Source organism: Parus major, chromosome 4 (genome assembly GCF_001522545.3).
Source record: "Parus major isolate Abel chromosome 4, Parus_major1.1, whole genome shotgun sequence".
In the NCBI taxonomy this organism is placed as follows: Eukaryota; Metazoa; Chordata; class Aves; order Passeriformes; family Paridae; genus Parus; species Parus major.
Genome location: NC_031771.1, coordinates 26,461,062 through 26,475,744, shown reverse-complemented (window position 1 = coordinate 26,475,744; position 14,683 = coordinate 26,461,062). Strand labels below are relative to the sequence as shown.

The 14,683-nt window shown below is 39.0% G+C and overlaps 1 protein-coding gene across 5 annotated transcripts in view; it reads right to left on the bottom strand.

Annotated features, from left to right (window-relative positions):
- The window catches only part of TRIM2 (tripartite motif containing 2), an 87,128-nt gene extending 77,738 nt beyond the window's left edge, over window positions 1-9,390 (bottom strand). Inside the window, exon 1 of one of the 5 annotated variants that reach the window (XM_015624872.3) lies at window positions 9,301-9,390. The gene's annotated coding sequence lies outside the window, so the exon portion shown is untranslated. The other 4 variants (XM_015624864.2, XM_015624868.1, XM_015624867.3 and 1 more) reach the window with 4 other exon arrangements.
- Between the last annotated feature and the right edge of the window lie 5,293 nt (window positions 9,391-14,683).

Genomic DNA, 14,683 nt, shown 5'->3' with positions numbered 1-14,683 from the left:
TTCAATTCATCCCACTGGCATACATAGATATGATACCTAAAACCAAACAAATGCAAACCCCTTTATATTCCAGAGGATTCAAGAGCAGTGGGGTTTACAGTACAGAATAACAGGACACATGTGTTCTGAAAGTAAATATTCTACAGAGTCAAAAATCTGTTTAACTTGTGAATGAGGGAAAAAGTTAAACTTTCTCAGTAGCATTTCAAAAAATGAAACTGAAAAAGGTCCAGTTTTTTACTTCCTTTCTCATCCACAGTAATTTCAGACTCTATAGCAAGTTCCAATGTCACTTTTTAGAAGGGGAAGAACCCACAGAGATATTTAATACCAACCTCAACAGAATAAATCACCATTAGGGGTGTTTTCCTAAGAAATCTTGTTACAGCTATACTTAGGAACCTCCCTGCTCCACAGAGGTACTGAATGCCATGATGTTTGCCCAAAGCAGAATTTAGTTGTCAATTGTGCATTTTAATACTATAATCTATGAGCATGGTAATTTTATATTTCTCCATTAAGTGACCCTATTTTAGCTGTTAAGAGATTGACAGCCTTTGCTGGTTAGCATGAAATTTTTCATGCTAGATGTTTGCCTCATTAAAAAAACCAAACAACTCAGCCAAAATAATTGAGTTATTTCTGAGAAGAAGATTATGAAAAATCAGATTGCTTTGCATAACAAAAATGCAGGTGTCCTTATTTGAGAGCTATGAAAATCCTCAGCTTTTTAGTAGGAGCCTGGATACTAAACAATAGGGAGAGGTTTTCATCCAGACAATGACTTTTTTAACATCACATGAATATGTACATTAACCTCACTGTGACCCAATATATACTCACTTGGGAGATGATTTTTTTTTTTTTTAATGCAGGCAGCCTGGTTTTTGTCCTTTCCTAGTGTTTGTGTAGCATCCCTTAAATGCAAACCTTGCAACAGAGGAAGATATTAAACCACACACATCCTATCCAATCCAAGATGAAATCCATCCATCCATTCAATGAAAGATGATAGATTAAATTCCCGAGGCACTGAAGGAAACTCTGGTATGAGGATAAGTATTCCCATGGGCAGCTCTCTCTGAAGACATACTGTTTTACAAAAACTCGCTGGTATGAAATACTCCTGGTTTTATTACATGCTGTACTATTTCCTCTCTGATCCTTCCTAATTAAAACTATGTTAGCCAGCTCAAGACCTCACTGTGGTCAAGGAGCATGCTTTGCAGGTGAGCAATACTGGAAGGTCTTGGTCCAGATAAAGCCAGTGGAATCTATTCAGTGGATGATGTCAAGTGAACGGAACAAAGAGATTGCCCTGTCACTGTATTCCTCCAAGCTGGCTCTTAGTGGGATCATATTTTGGCTATAGCAAATAAAATGGCCAGCAATTGTTAGCAGCAACAATTTAGCCATTCATTGTGCCTTTTGGAGAATGATGGATGGAGTTTCTTGTACCATCCTCACCCCAGCTGCACTCTTTGTCAATTCCTCCTTCACGGAAGTTGTGCGATTTGAGCATCTGTTCTGAATCAGTAGATAAACAAAGTGCTGTGGACTATAGAATGTACACATATCCACTGACAAATAGTCCTGTGAAGAGTCAGCGACCCACTGACCTAAAGAATTGCACTGCCAGTGTGATAGGCAGCCCTATACCTACTTTTAATTCCCATACCTGATAAAAGTGATCAGCTGAAGGGATCTCTTTATATAGGCATTCTATTAATGCCTTTACTTAGATGGTTCACCAGATGACAGACACAGTGATGTTGTACCACTTGTTGCTCTGACAATGCTCAAACTCTCCTCAGTGACAAACAGAGGGAAAGAATATTTACATGAAAATGCTTTCCAGATGATAGGGTCAGAGTAGTGTGGGGTCTCTGATGCTCAAGGATCTAAGCTATTTTTTCCCAGCTCCATAAATCATAACATCAGCTCTGGTTTCTCCTAGGGTTAGCTGGCTGATGATCAAGGAACATCAAAAAGAAAAAAACTCTTTCTGTTCTCCATAGCAGTTGCACTCAGATGTGTCTATCTGCCTTCACATCTTCAATAATAAAGCAAATACAAACCTTTCAGAAAACATTTTAAGGACCGAACCATTTTTAAAAAGCATTACCATAAGCCAATGGTGAGGTCTTTTGTTGCCCCAAAAGGACAAACTCATACTTCCCAAGAAACAGAAGTGTTTTACATGGTGGTCCCCCACCTACCTATACTACTCTTTGATGCTGAACAAGCTATGAACATTTATGGAAAAGAGGGAATTAACTGCAATTATTACTTCAGTGCATGAACAATCAAGGTCAGAACCAAAGCAAATAATCACGTCTCCTGATAATTACAGTGAAAATAATGACTCATTTTCTCATCAATAATTATTGATTCCTAGAAGGCCTCTGATGCCATAGCATGTTATTCATTATAAGCATTATACAATGGCATCTGTGTTACAATCGTCACTATGTTAACTGTCAACATGTTCTTAAAAACAAAAGCTGAACATATTCTCCATTTCTCATTTTAAAGCATACATTAATAATTTTATAGAGAAAAAGAGTACTTTGGCCATTCCACCTAGTAGTGACATTGATAGTTGGAAGCCCATTTGTGGTAAAATTTTGCCATGGGAATATGCAATATGAGTTGCATTCACTTTTAGGATGGCTATGTCTTGGCCCAAGGTTAGTAAGTATATTGTTCTGGGAACTCCAAACGTATTAAAGTATTTTGGGTATTAGTTATCTAATTCCTGAATCAATTTTTAGGCTCATTGCTTTACTTTTACATAATAATTACCCTGACTTTTACAGAGCAATTATTACTAACTAATTTAAAATCTGAGGGCCACACATACTGTAACAAAGTTATGGCAGGCTGTGGATTTCAGGTATGTCTGTAGGACAACACTCAGAATGTCTCTTTCGAAAACCTAGCCATGACATCCAGAAGGATCTGCTCTGCATTCTGCTGAAATCTGTTTCAGTCAACCTATTTCCAAATAGGAACAAAAGCTGGTTCATTACTAGGTATTCAACAGAGGTGGCTCAATATCAGTCTGCAAACTCTGATTTCTTAAAAAGGGCCCTTGTGTGAGATAATTCCCACTAAATTGAAGAGTGGGGGGGAAAGAGAATAGAAAAGGTATTAACTTTTTTTTGACTGCTCCTCTAGATTGGTAAAGAAGACTCAAAAGTACTGAAGCCTTTAAATTAAGACAAACCATGTTTCTAAAAGACAAACAAGCTTTAGTGGTTTGGTTATTTCTGATTTACTGTCTTTAAAATTAGGTCATTACATTTAGGAATGCTTTGAAATAGTGATGGGGCAGGATTTCAGAGTGTTCTTAACAGTAATCCATACCATTCCTGGGGATAAACTGTTTTGTCTTTGACCTTCTAGCTTATCCCTTTGGGAATTACATTATTGTCTCATAATAAAAGAGGCACCCATCTTAATATTCCTGACCTAATGAGTTCTGCAAAATCCTTTCAAAGTACTAGCTAACCAGATTGATATACTACTGTTTTATCCATCCAGATCAAGCTGGATTTATGATTAATTGCATGCTTGCAAATAATCTTTCATACTTTTATTCATCATTCCCTGTATGAAAAGAAACCATGTCAGTTGAGGAGTACAACAGCCCTTCATGTTTGTTAGCTCGCATTTGTGTAGACCCTTTCAACTGCTTTATGGAAGGGACAACAGTGACACTGTCAGAATAAATTTAAATTTCATTTTTAGTATGTCACTAAAGTGATACAAGTTGAAGTGTCAATGCAGAAAGCAATATCATAAATTATAGTTTTAAAGTGAAATTAAAAAATCCTAGGAAATTCAAGGTATAATATCTTTTCAACTGTGATTTGGCTTTCTGGGATCCTTCAGATTTTTTATTCCTGCATATACAACTAGGTTTATCACCTCAAAATAAAAACAGCCCTTAGAAATCATAGTAGTTTGTGTGATATACATTTCCAGAAAGAATAAATATGTCTATAGGTTCAGATATGTTGATTACATTGCTCAGTTAAGTTATAGCTTGTATTCACATGCTGCAGCATTGCTTTGTGAAAGATGATCTGAAAGAAGAGTGCACGAAGGGAACACATGAAATACCTTAAGCATGGAATAGTGTGTTATAATGTGGCTTTGTGAACTAGAGAGTTGTCCTGATTTCAGATGGCAGTTTAGTCCTAGTTTATGAGTATAAAAACTACTGTGCACCCTACACCACATCATTCAAACAAAAGGTAGCAGAAAAGGTGATGTTAACAGATGTGCGACTCCTCCTGAAATCTACTTGTAAGACAGGTAAGCAGCAGAATGACAGGAAAAATTGGTCTTATAGAAAATGAGATGAAGGTTTTCATCTGTGAGACTCTCATCTCACCCATATGGTGATCCACACCGTACACTCCAAATCACAGCACATCATCCATGAGTCAATTAGTGTGTGATGGTCATGTGTCATGCTGCTGCTATTTCATGTCAATAATCAACATTGAAATTTAGATTCTGTAAGTAATCAAAAGTAAACATACTTCATTAAACTTAATAATTAATATTATTACCTTAGTAATTAAGTTTATCATTAATCTTATTAACTTAGTAATTGGCAATAGTGTCTTAACGATTTTAAGGGAAATCTTTGTTGGTGGTCCAGAAATATTTTGTCATTATAGTCAAGCTTTGGTCAGTTGAGTTAATTTCAATTAATATACTTCATTAACTTAGTACCTAAACACTAACAGCCTAAGGGAGATGCTTGAAGTGAACCAGTAAGCCTTAAAATAAGGACACAGTAAGTGTATGTCATTTCCTAATTTTATTTATATGCAGTTTCAAGCCCATGTCTAAGCAAAGTCTGGTGTCCTTAAGACCAATTCATATAACACAGTACTGACATCAGTGTTCTGAACTCAGATAAAGAGCCAAACAATAAAGGTAATGAGTGCAAAAAAAGTTTTGATTTACTTGTAATAGAGCTTGTAAGCAGACTGGGGACAAGGATTACCTTCTGTTTCTGTACAATACCTGGCTCAGTAACAAAAAAAGATATTCCTAGATGTTACAGAAATAGCAGAGAGTAATAATAATATAAGTGCAGAATAAAATAATAATGCCACTGGTGCAAGTCAGAATTTTATATGAGGTATACTGATGGGTGTTTAATGAACTGCACTGAATCAATCTGACACTGCACAGTTCTTAGGAAACAACCAACTCCTGTATAATTTGATTTAAAAGAAATTACCGCTGCTGCAGTTATTTTTCTCAGATTTTTTTCTTCAAGCAAAGCTCACAGAAAACAGCAGCATCCCTATTTATTTTTTTTCTTTAACATTATCAGATGATTTAAAAGATTTGGCCTACATGTGGTTTGTCATTTGAAAATCAAAATCCAAAACTCAGCCTTAGGTATTTGAGCTATGTTAAGTTACATTAATTGATGCCTTAGTTACCTTTTTATTCCTCAACTGGATGAGCATAATGTTGTTCTTCCAAACAGTTTTTTACATCTTAGTAATTCTTAAATAACAGAAATGTTTGTGTGAAAGCAGATAAAAATTTGAAGACAAGGGAAAGGAGAAATAAAGGTAAGGATGAGGAATTCATTACTAAAATATGTTTATGGGAATTTGTCCTTACCTAGTTCATTTGCCTCAGAATTCTTCTTGTAGGGAATTAGGAGAAAAGAGGAGTGATCACAGAATACTAAATGGAAAGAAAAGGCCAACATGGATATGTAACCTTTCCTATAACTAAAGTATAGAGAAGGTGATCATGGAATGCAGTGTTCCCCGTTTTAAAGAGCAGAACAGGCAGGAAACACTTCCTCTACAAGCAGAAGGGAAGAACACTTAAAAAAAAGGAAAAAGCTGCTTGCTCGTAGTAAGAGAAAAAACTTGGAGTGACACAGAACTCCTACCTTGAAAGGGGAGGAAAAAAGGAAAGAAATACTGTAAAAAAAACTATTTTCCTTTTCAGCATCTTGGTAAGTAACAATGGATTTGGCACTATTAACTCTAAATATTTAATGCTTTGCAGGGGTTATCCATGTTGGCAGCTCACCCTGTGCTTTGCAAGGAGAATATTGAAAATTCTCTCGAACTGTGGCCAGCAAACCGGCTGGACAAGACTGGTCAGGTGCCATTACTGGTGTACCCCTTCCTACTCTCCAAGAGAGGTGAACAGGTTTCCTCCCTGATCAGTCATGCACGCTGCCTGGCTTTCCTACAGGCCAAGGTAAAGCATCAGGCAGTTTCACACCTCCCAGAAATATTTATGCAGCAGGGCTGAAACCCAGGAGGCAGCCTATCAGTGTCACTGATCTGTTACCGGGGTAAAGGTATCTGAGAATCTGACACACACCAGCGAGCACGGGAATGCTTACACCTCAGTGCTTTCAGAGAAAGTTACAATGCATCGATGCATGTAATAGCTAATGAGATTTCAGCTCAGAGCTGCAGCACCCAGAATTGCAGGGGATTTTTAGTTCTCAGTGAGCATATGCCTAAAAAGTCAGTGCACATGCTGTCAGAATTTTAACATCCTGTGCACATCCATGAACTTTGCTTCAGCTTCATCAGGATCCATTTACATCCTGGATAAGAGATCTGGGAGGAAAACTGATATATGACGTAAAGAGCAAAATTAAAGGCCAAAATCTTCTTTTTGGGATATCTGTCAGGAAGATGCCTGAGCGGATTTTAAATAAGACACCCCTGAAATTTTCCATCCATGTCCCAAATCTTCCCAGAAGAACTTCTGAAATTATTCAGGACACATAGGAATAATTTGTCTATCTTTCAGAGATTTAGGCAGGGGCTTTCAATGTATAATCCAAACAAGCAGTGGATTAACTATCGTCAGCTGAAAGCCTGCCAGATGACTACCCTTGTCCATGCACATGGCATTTGATGTCTGCCATTTTAATATTTTGACATTTTTGTGAGTGACATTGTCCTGAAAGGTCACCATTTGTCTCAGCAGCCGGCTGGCTGCCATTCAGGCTTGGGAAGCTTAGCTCTGCAGCTGTCATCAAAAATGACCATTTTCACAGCTAAGTTTCAGGGAAGGTATGAATTTATGTCTATAAGGGGAAAAATGAGAAAGGAGGAAGGAAAGGGAAGCTTCAAAATCAGCTTTTACTTGCTACAGTGAAGACAGGCATTTATACATATACATCTGTAAGATGAGGCTGAAGTATTTCAAAAGCAGCTTATAAACACAACGGAATCATCAAATACCTGTGTTACAGCGCATTATCAAGGGGGTTATACCATGAATACGTTTAGTCCTCTACTGCAGCAAACAACACACATGCTCTCCTTCTTCACTTAATGACAGTCACCTGTTAATTGTGAAAATTACATTTTCACATGGCTCATGAAAAGCTGACAGTACCAACAGTCCCCAAGAAATAACAAAACCTGCAAATAAAGCAAGAAATGTGACATAGCAACAGAAACAAACTGGCTACAGCCTGCATTTCTTGTGCAGTTATCTGACCTTTATAGTTGGTACTGATCACAGGCTGTTTTCAAGAAGCAGATTTCATTCACAGCACAGCAAGAATTCATTAGCCATAAACTCAAAAGGAAAATGGCAATACAGAAGCTTTGAATTAGAAAGTAGAATAAAAACCAATGTATTGCTTCTTCAGTGCTGAGACCAAAGATACACTGACAAGTATCAATTTTCTTCCTTACAGTATCACCACAACACTGAGAAACCTTCAGCTGCATTACTTCCCAACCACCTTACTATCCTGTCTTGATGCCACTGTAGTAGATACAGATCATTTCATGTACAGACAGAGATGGGTGAAAAACATGCATTGCTCACCGTGCTATGTTCATTGTTCTTATCAGGTCAGATGCAGACTTACTGGTGCCCCTTATGATGACTATTTGTTTGCACTTCTGATAATAAGGTACTGTCGAGTTTCTTAATGAGAAGTCCGGGTGTGCATTTATGGATTTTTTAAAAAAAGACTCCAGGTGAAAAATACCATGGAAAATTTTTCTTCTATGTGCTCTCAAACCATCTTTTACTGCTGAAGTATCCTTCTTGCTGTATATCTAATATTACCTAATCTAAGCAGAAAAACATCTCTCTGTCAGTCCGTCCCGCATTTGCTGGATTTTTTCCCCTCACAGGCAAAATGGCAAGCAGACATCCCCAGAATCAACAAATACAACTGCAAACTATTTGTTCTGGAAAGCTTTCATACATCCCTTTCCCTCAGCAGCTCTTTCACTGAAAGCCAGAACAATACTGCAGAGAAGCTTTCCCTGTCAGGATGTTTTCAGCTTTCATCTCTGCTTTTTCAAGCAGAAGACTAAGGTAGAAACCTTAATTAGCAATCTGAAAGCACCACACAGGCAAGGAATACTTACATTTGCAACTGTATTTGTGATATTTGCGCACTGATCCAGCGACTGGTGATTACAAAGAAGAGAAAGAGCTTTTTAGGCTGCCTTTCAAGTCTTGCAGCAGTGAAATGAAGGCTGCTATCTGAAAGCTACTCATTTTCTATATGCTGTGCTCTACTTGCTTCCCATGTGCATACAACACAGCTGCCAGATTTAATAACCATGTCAGCCTGCTTTCCCCAGAAAGCAGCAGAGAGATGACAGGATGAAGTAGCCAGCATGTTAATCTGTAGTTATGGCTGCAGTAAGCCTTGAATGAATGTCACAGTTTTGTTGCCCTTGAAAAAAAATAATAAATGAAACAAATCAACTCTGTTCATGAAAAAGTAAGTTAAAAAGGATTTCAGAAATGTTAATCCATACTTGTTTCAGTGATACTAATGTACATTAAAGACATTGCGCCTTTTTTTCTCCCGCTCAGTTAACAAATCCTAGGACTTGAGATTTTTTTTTTTCCTTTCAATATACATTTTTCCTAGCAGTGTATGTTTGTACCCCAAAAGAACAAAACCATTAACTGACAAATTAGTTGAGCTTCCCTTCTGTCCTGTTTCTCTCTGGAAGGAAGTATTTCCATACCTGTTTGTCTTTGCTGACTTCTTTCAGGCAAAAAAAAAAAAAGTTATTAAAAAAGAGGGGAAATTCTCTTTTACCGTTTAAATTCTCCCACGCACAGTGGTTCCTAGAGCACTGGACTTTAGTATCTGCTGTGGTCAGTTCACTGCCAAGGTGGAGCATCGCCGTACCTCCAGCTGAAAAACCAGTTCCACGCGAGGGAAGGGTGCCCAGACTTTACATGACAAGAGAAGGTGCCACTCATGCAGTCAAAAACAACAAACTAAAAACAAACCCAGAAACGCTCGGTTGAATCTGCAACAGTGCAGGGATGCCGCAGAGGTCATATGACATCTGTGCGCGTCTTTTTCTCTCACTCATTTATATTCCTTTCACTTCCCTTGGAGGCACCTTCTCAGCAGGGAGTGGTTTCTGTGGAAACTACGGACAGTCAGTTTTCCCCTTGGAGAAACTGTTACTATGGTAACCTTACATAATGTATATGGCCTAGATTCTTTTTAAAAATAATCTAACCCTGAAATTCTCATTATAAAATTAGAGCTGATTTGTCTGGGGGGCAGGAAATACAGTTATTTAAAAATTGCATTAGAAATGTGAGGTAAAAAAAATCCAAATGATGTTACAAATTAAATGAGAGTATAGGGGGCATGTCATTGCATCAGTCACAAAGACAAAATAATTTGTAAATGCCAGTAAACAAGGTCTATTATTTAGCACTTGTGGGAAGCAAGGAGGAAGTATATACTTGACATCATGGCTCACTGCAGCAATCAATATTGCATCTTGCAGAGTCGAAATTTTCTCTGTATGTTTATTGTTCCAGCAACCAGGACCTTATTTAATGATGTAAGCCCAAATACTGCTTACATCTACCCCATTCAAAACTGAAATATCAGCTTCAAAGTCACCTTACACTGTGAAATCAAGCTACGTCAAAACTTGAGGAAGTGCCTGAAAGGAGCTGTGTGAGTCAGTGAGGCACAGCGTGCAGTAGAGCAGAAATAGAGAAGGCACACTGCTGTTTATATGACTTTCAGCTCAGAGACATGCAGCCCTGGTGGGGAGGGCAGGGCAGGTCTGTCAGATGGCATCAGGCACAGGGGGATGTTAGGGCCCCAGCAACGGGGCTGGGCAGGGTGAGCCCTCTTAGTCAGCAGCTGAAGACCTGCCTGGTTGGGCATGACATGAAGTAGCAGAGACATCACAGATGTTTCGTGACCCCGGTGAAACAGGTAGGCAGATCTCTCTCATCCCTCCCCAGTCTGCAGCCACCCTTGCAGATAACCCTTATCCTGGTTATACAAATCAAAAGTCAAATGATTAAGAAGGCAAAGCTACCTGTTTAACTCAACACAAAAGTGATGATTTCAGTTTGAACAATAATGTTGGGGAAACTTAGCTAAGATCCTACATGTGATATATTTGTATTGTGACTCAGTGGATTGATATCTCTCCTGACCGGTCAACCTAGCAACTCTTATTAGCATGAATTACATTAATATAACCATGGAAGACTGACTTTTCTTCTCTCTTCCTATTCAGAAGATGAACAAGAGAGAGAACTTGGCCTACAGAACATTTCCCCAAAACTTAAGCAAGGTCCTCCTACATTCTGCAGTGCAAAGGGGGCTCTCCAGGTGGGACAAAGCAGGCATGAAGCATTGCTTCAAAGCCCACAGCATTTATCTATTTTTCTTTTGTGGTGGACATACTTTTACAAGAAGAGATGCATGGTGCCTGAAGGTGAAGTGTTGTTTGGGATGTGGGTTCTCTGAACAGGTGTTCAAGACCAGGGTTTCACAAAAAACTTGCTGGTGCCACAAGGATTTGGACATATTCTAATATGAAATCCCTCAAAGAGATTTCACTGCAATGGGCAGAAGTCCCTAGATTTTTAAATTAAAGAAGAACACTTCTCCATAAATTGCATTGAGTACCCAAACTGACCTATAAAGGAGATTTACTCTGACAATCACACAGAGCAGTATTTTATCAGAGGCAGTGCACAAAAACACACCTTTGTGTCTGTGAAACTCAAGGGTTGTATGAAGATTTGAAAGCATTAAGCATTCTCTTTTACACAGAAAAATTAAGGAGCTTTGAAGCATGGTGCTAACTTCAATTGGGTTTGAGGAAGTTCAGCATCAGCAGGATACAGTCTAAAACTTACATGACTGAAAATTGTATGACTTATCAAGTATCACATTCCTAGACGAACATTACACAGGAGTCAGGCCTCTTTGTCACTTGACTTTTAAACCCCAGGGCTCTCATGTTCTATCTACAGGACATACAACCACAAAGCATCATAATCAATCTTCTCTTTTTTAAAATTAAAAAAAAAGATAAAAATATTTTCAACAAAATGTCTACGTCCATTTCTGAATTAATCTTATATACAAAAGAATAATTAGACAATGTCTAGTGGAACATCAATTTAGTGGCCCTAGGAAAGTCAATATATTAAAAAAGAAAAGCAATAAAATGAAAAGATTCCTTAAGCAGATTAGAAAGAGCTAAGCTGTCACTTAAAGTTATGTAGTTCTGACATTTTGCTATGTAAAACCTTGAACTTCAAAGCGTACATTGCACAAAGACAGTAACAAGGACAAATTGAGAAGTGAATATTACAACAAGGTAAAGCAATGAACCTAATAGCTTATTTTTTAAAAAGCAGAAACATCTGACATAGAACAAGAAGGCTCAACTGCTTCTCATAGCTGTGCCAAGTCTCCCAACACAGAAAAGCAAAGCACAGCAAAAGCCAACATGGTTACATGACTTCTGGACTGAGCTAAGTAACGTCCAGCCAGCTCAGTGTGGAAGCAGCATGAACTTGGATCCCTCTCCTTTACCCATGTAGATAGTCTGTGTGCATCCAACTCGTGGCTTCCTCAGGCAAAGGTCAGGATATTTGGGCACACAGCTTAAAAGTGGCTATTTCACTAGTGCCAGTGTGCTTCGAGGAAGTTAACATACAGGACTTACACTTCTTACCTCAAACTCTGATTGTGCTGTAAGGGACCTGGCGGAAATACTGCTGAGAAGGCAGTTAGACTAACAAAAGAAAGATCTGCATTCATAGCAGGACTCAGACGCACAAAGATGCAGCTGTAACCTGTGAACTTGCAGTTAGTTTCCTTCCAGCAGGGAGTTAGCTCACTCTAGGAGTCCAAGCTTCTCCTGACAACCCAAGATCTGCAAAAATGGCCTCTCAGTGAATAGATTAAGAAAAAAAATATTATTGAGCTGTTATGATCTGCACATTGTTTGGCACACCTCATGGAACATGATAGCAACCCTACACTCCACCATACAGCTGAGAAAGGCAGACTTTCAAAGGTTATTTAAAATGTCTTTCACCCATTCCATTAGTATTTATTATGTTTTCCACATCTTTTCCCACGCCATTACATCAGGTCTATGAAAAAATATATTAAATCTTAACAACACAATGTTACATACGACTTTGGTCAGAGATAGAAGTGTCAATAGAAACTATTTGTACAATATTACATCACTTATTCCAAAGGAAATCTCTTGTTGTCATGCTACCTCAGTTAATTCCATGCCAGGCTTTTACACAGACAGGTTACTTGTATTTCTAGGGCACTGACTGCTCGTCAGATTTGCATTGCTTTTGATACTGCCATCTCTCTTCTCTCATGGTCCTATTATAGTGAAAAAGTCCAACTTCCCATCTATTTGAATTGACATGCCTTGGATGACAAAAAGAAATCTTAGCAGTAAATAAAGGAAGAGACAGATTCACAAAGAGGCACAGGCAGGGGTGTCAGCTCCTAACCACAAGGTGCCTTGCAGTCTGCAGATCCTCCTGCCAAGATTTCTGTGCTTAAGCAATCCACAGGAATGACACCCACAAAGCCAGCACATTAGCACAGAGCGGTCTAACTTAGCTACTGTGAATGGTAAGATCTTAAATTCTCTCCATGAACTTGGTATCCTCATCTGGACTGCAGGAAAATGCCCATCTCCAACTGGGATTCATACGTACTCATTCTCTTAAGTTCCCTTTCTTAAAAAAGCTGACTGGGAAAGAAATGAGAGCCAATTACAGTACTCAAGAGATGATAGATTTGGGCTCAAATCTCCTAGCAGACAGATAAAAGCTTAACCAACATTCCCTTATTTAATTGTATCTTTTTAGATTATTGTAACTTTGCAATCCTCCGGAAGCTGCTCTCTTGCTGTTAGCAAATAGCAAAGGGAATGCAGGAGGCAACAAAGACCACTGCATAGCCTCTAGTCAGGCTGTTGTTTAAGGCACTAACCTTGAAAGTCCAATCTCTGCCTCAGTAATTGGCTGCTCATTAGGCGTAGAATCAGGTTTCTGTGCCCCCGATGGCAGGAGCTGTTTTGCTGGGGTTCAACAGGTGCTTTCTGAGCTCTGCCAGACTAACTGCTTCAGAGAGGACAGGCACAGTGTCTTCTGTGCCTAAGTATCAGGGAGATGCCCAGCTGCTCAGCCCTTGTTGCTGCTTAGCATCTCCAGACACCTGGGTTACGTGGCAGGCTTTGAAGGCTGACATTCCTGCCTGAAGTAGTTAAGGTGGCCATTAGGTATTTAAGGCCATGTCTACAAATGTGGTTGCTGGGCCACCTGAGCTGGCAGGGATCTGCATACTGACTCACAAAACAGAAATGCCAGGGAGTTCAGCACACAAACACACAATCTGGCTCTGTGCATGGCCACTAACAAGCTTTTGTGCTGTGCACAAGCCTGCACTCCATTTTTACTTTCCAGATTGAGGGTTCCTGAACTCTAGTCTACCCCAGAGAGTAGGCAGGCCCTACATCTGGCCTCAGTCCCTGCATGGATCTTGCCTGAGTTCAGCCAAGGAATAGTCATTATGGGGATTAAAACTAAACTGATTTCATCTACAACACACAGGAAACAGATCAAAGGTGGATTTCTGCCTGGGTTTCTCATGGATTTCAATTTTAGTTAACGCTTACAACTGCAAGCCTGCCTATTTCTTTCCTTGTTTTAGAAGCAGAAATCATTGCCAAGGCTCTGGCAGCCAGGCCAGAAAACAGTGACAAATAGTGTAAGCTGATCTGGCAGGCTTCATTAAGGGCAGATTAAACATTGACAGTCCCCAAGGTTTTTGTGATATGATTGCATGACATGGCCAATGAACTAGTCACTCCCTAGGGTGAGAAGCAGAGATGATGTTCAACTGCCTGGAGAGTGGAACACAGACTACTCTGTGAAATTACATGTTACAACAGTGTAAGATACAAAGCACCATCTCTGAATAAGGTGCTTCACCTCAAATAAACCTTGTGACTAGCTAAATAAAAGCCTGTCTATTGCAAAGATGGCTGAGCAATGTAGAAAAAAATCAACAGACCTACAAAAGGCCAACACGGGAATTTAACAGTCTGTCCCAGTCAGGATACCTTGCCTTTTTTGACTATGCAATGTTCATAGCTCTCATAATTTAAGATTTCTTTTTTTTTCAAGAAATATTTGAGAACGGTCCCTCATTTACTGGATCAAACATTATTATATCAGAATATCAAGAAGTCTCTGAGTTGTCTGTGCTTAAGACAAGGTTGTCTTGAATCTAAAATGGTCACCTCCTAGTTCTACTATCTTCTAGTAAACTGATGACTTTTCTTGCTCTACCAGG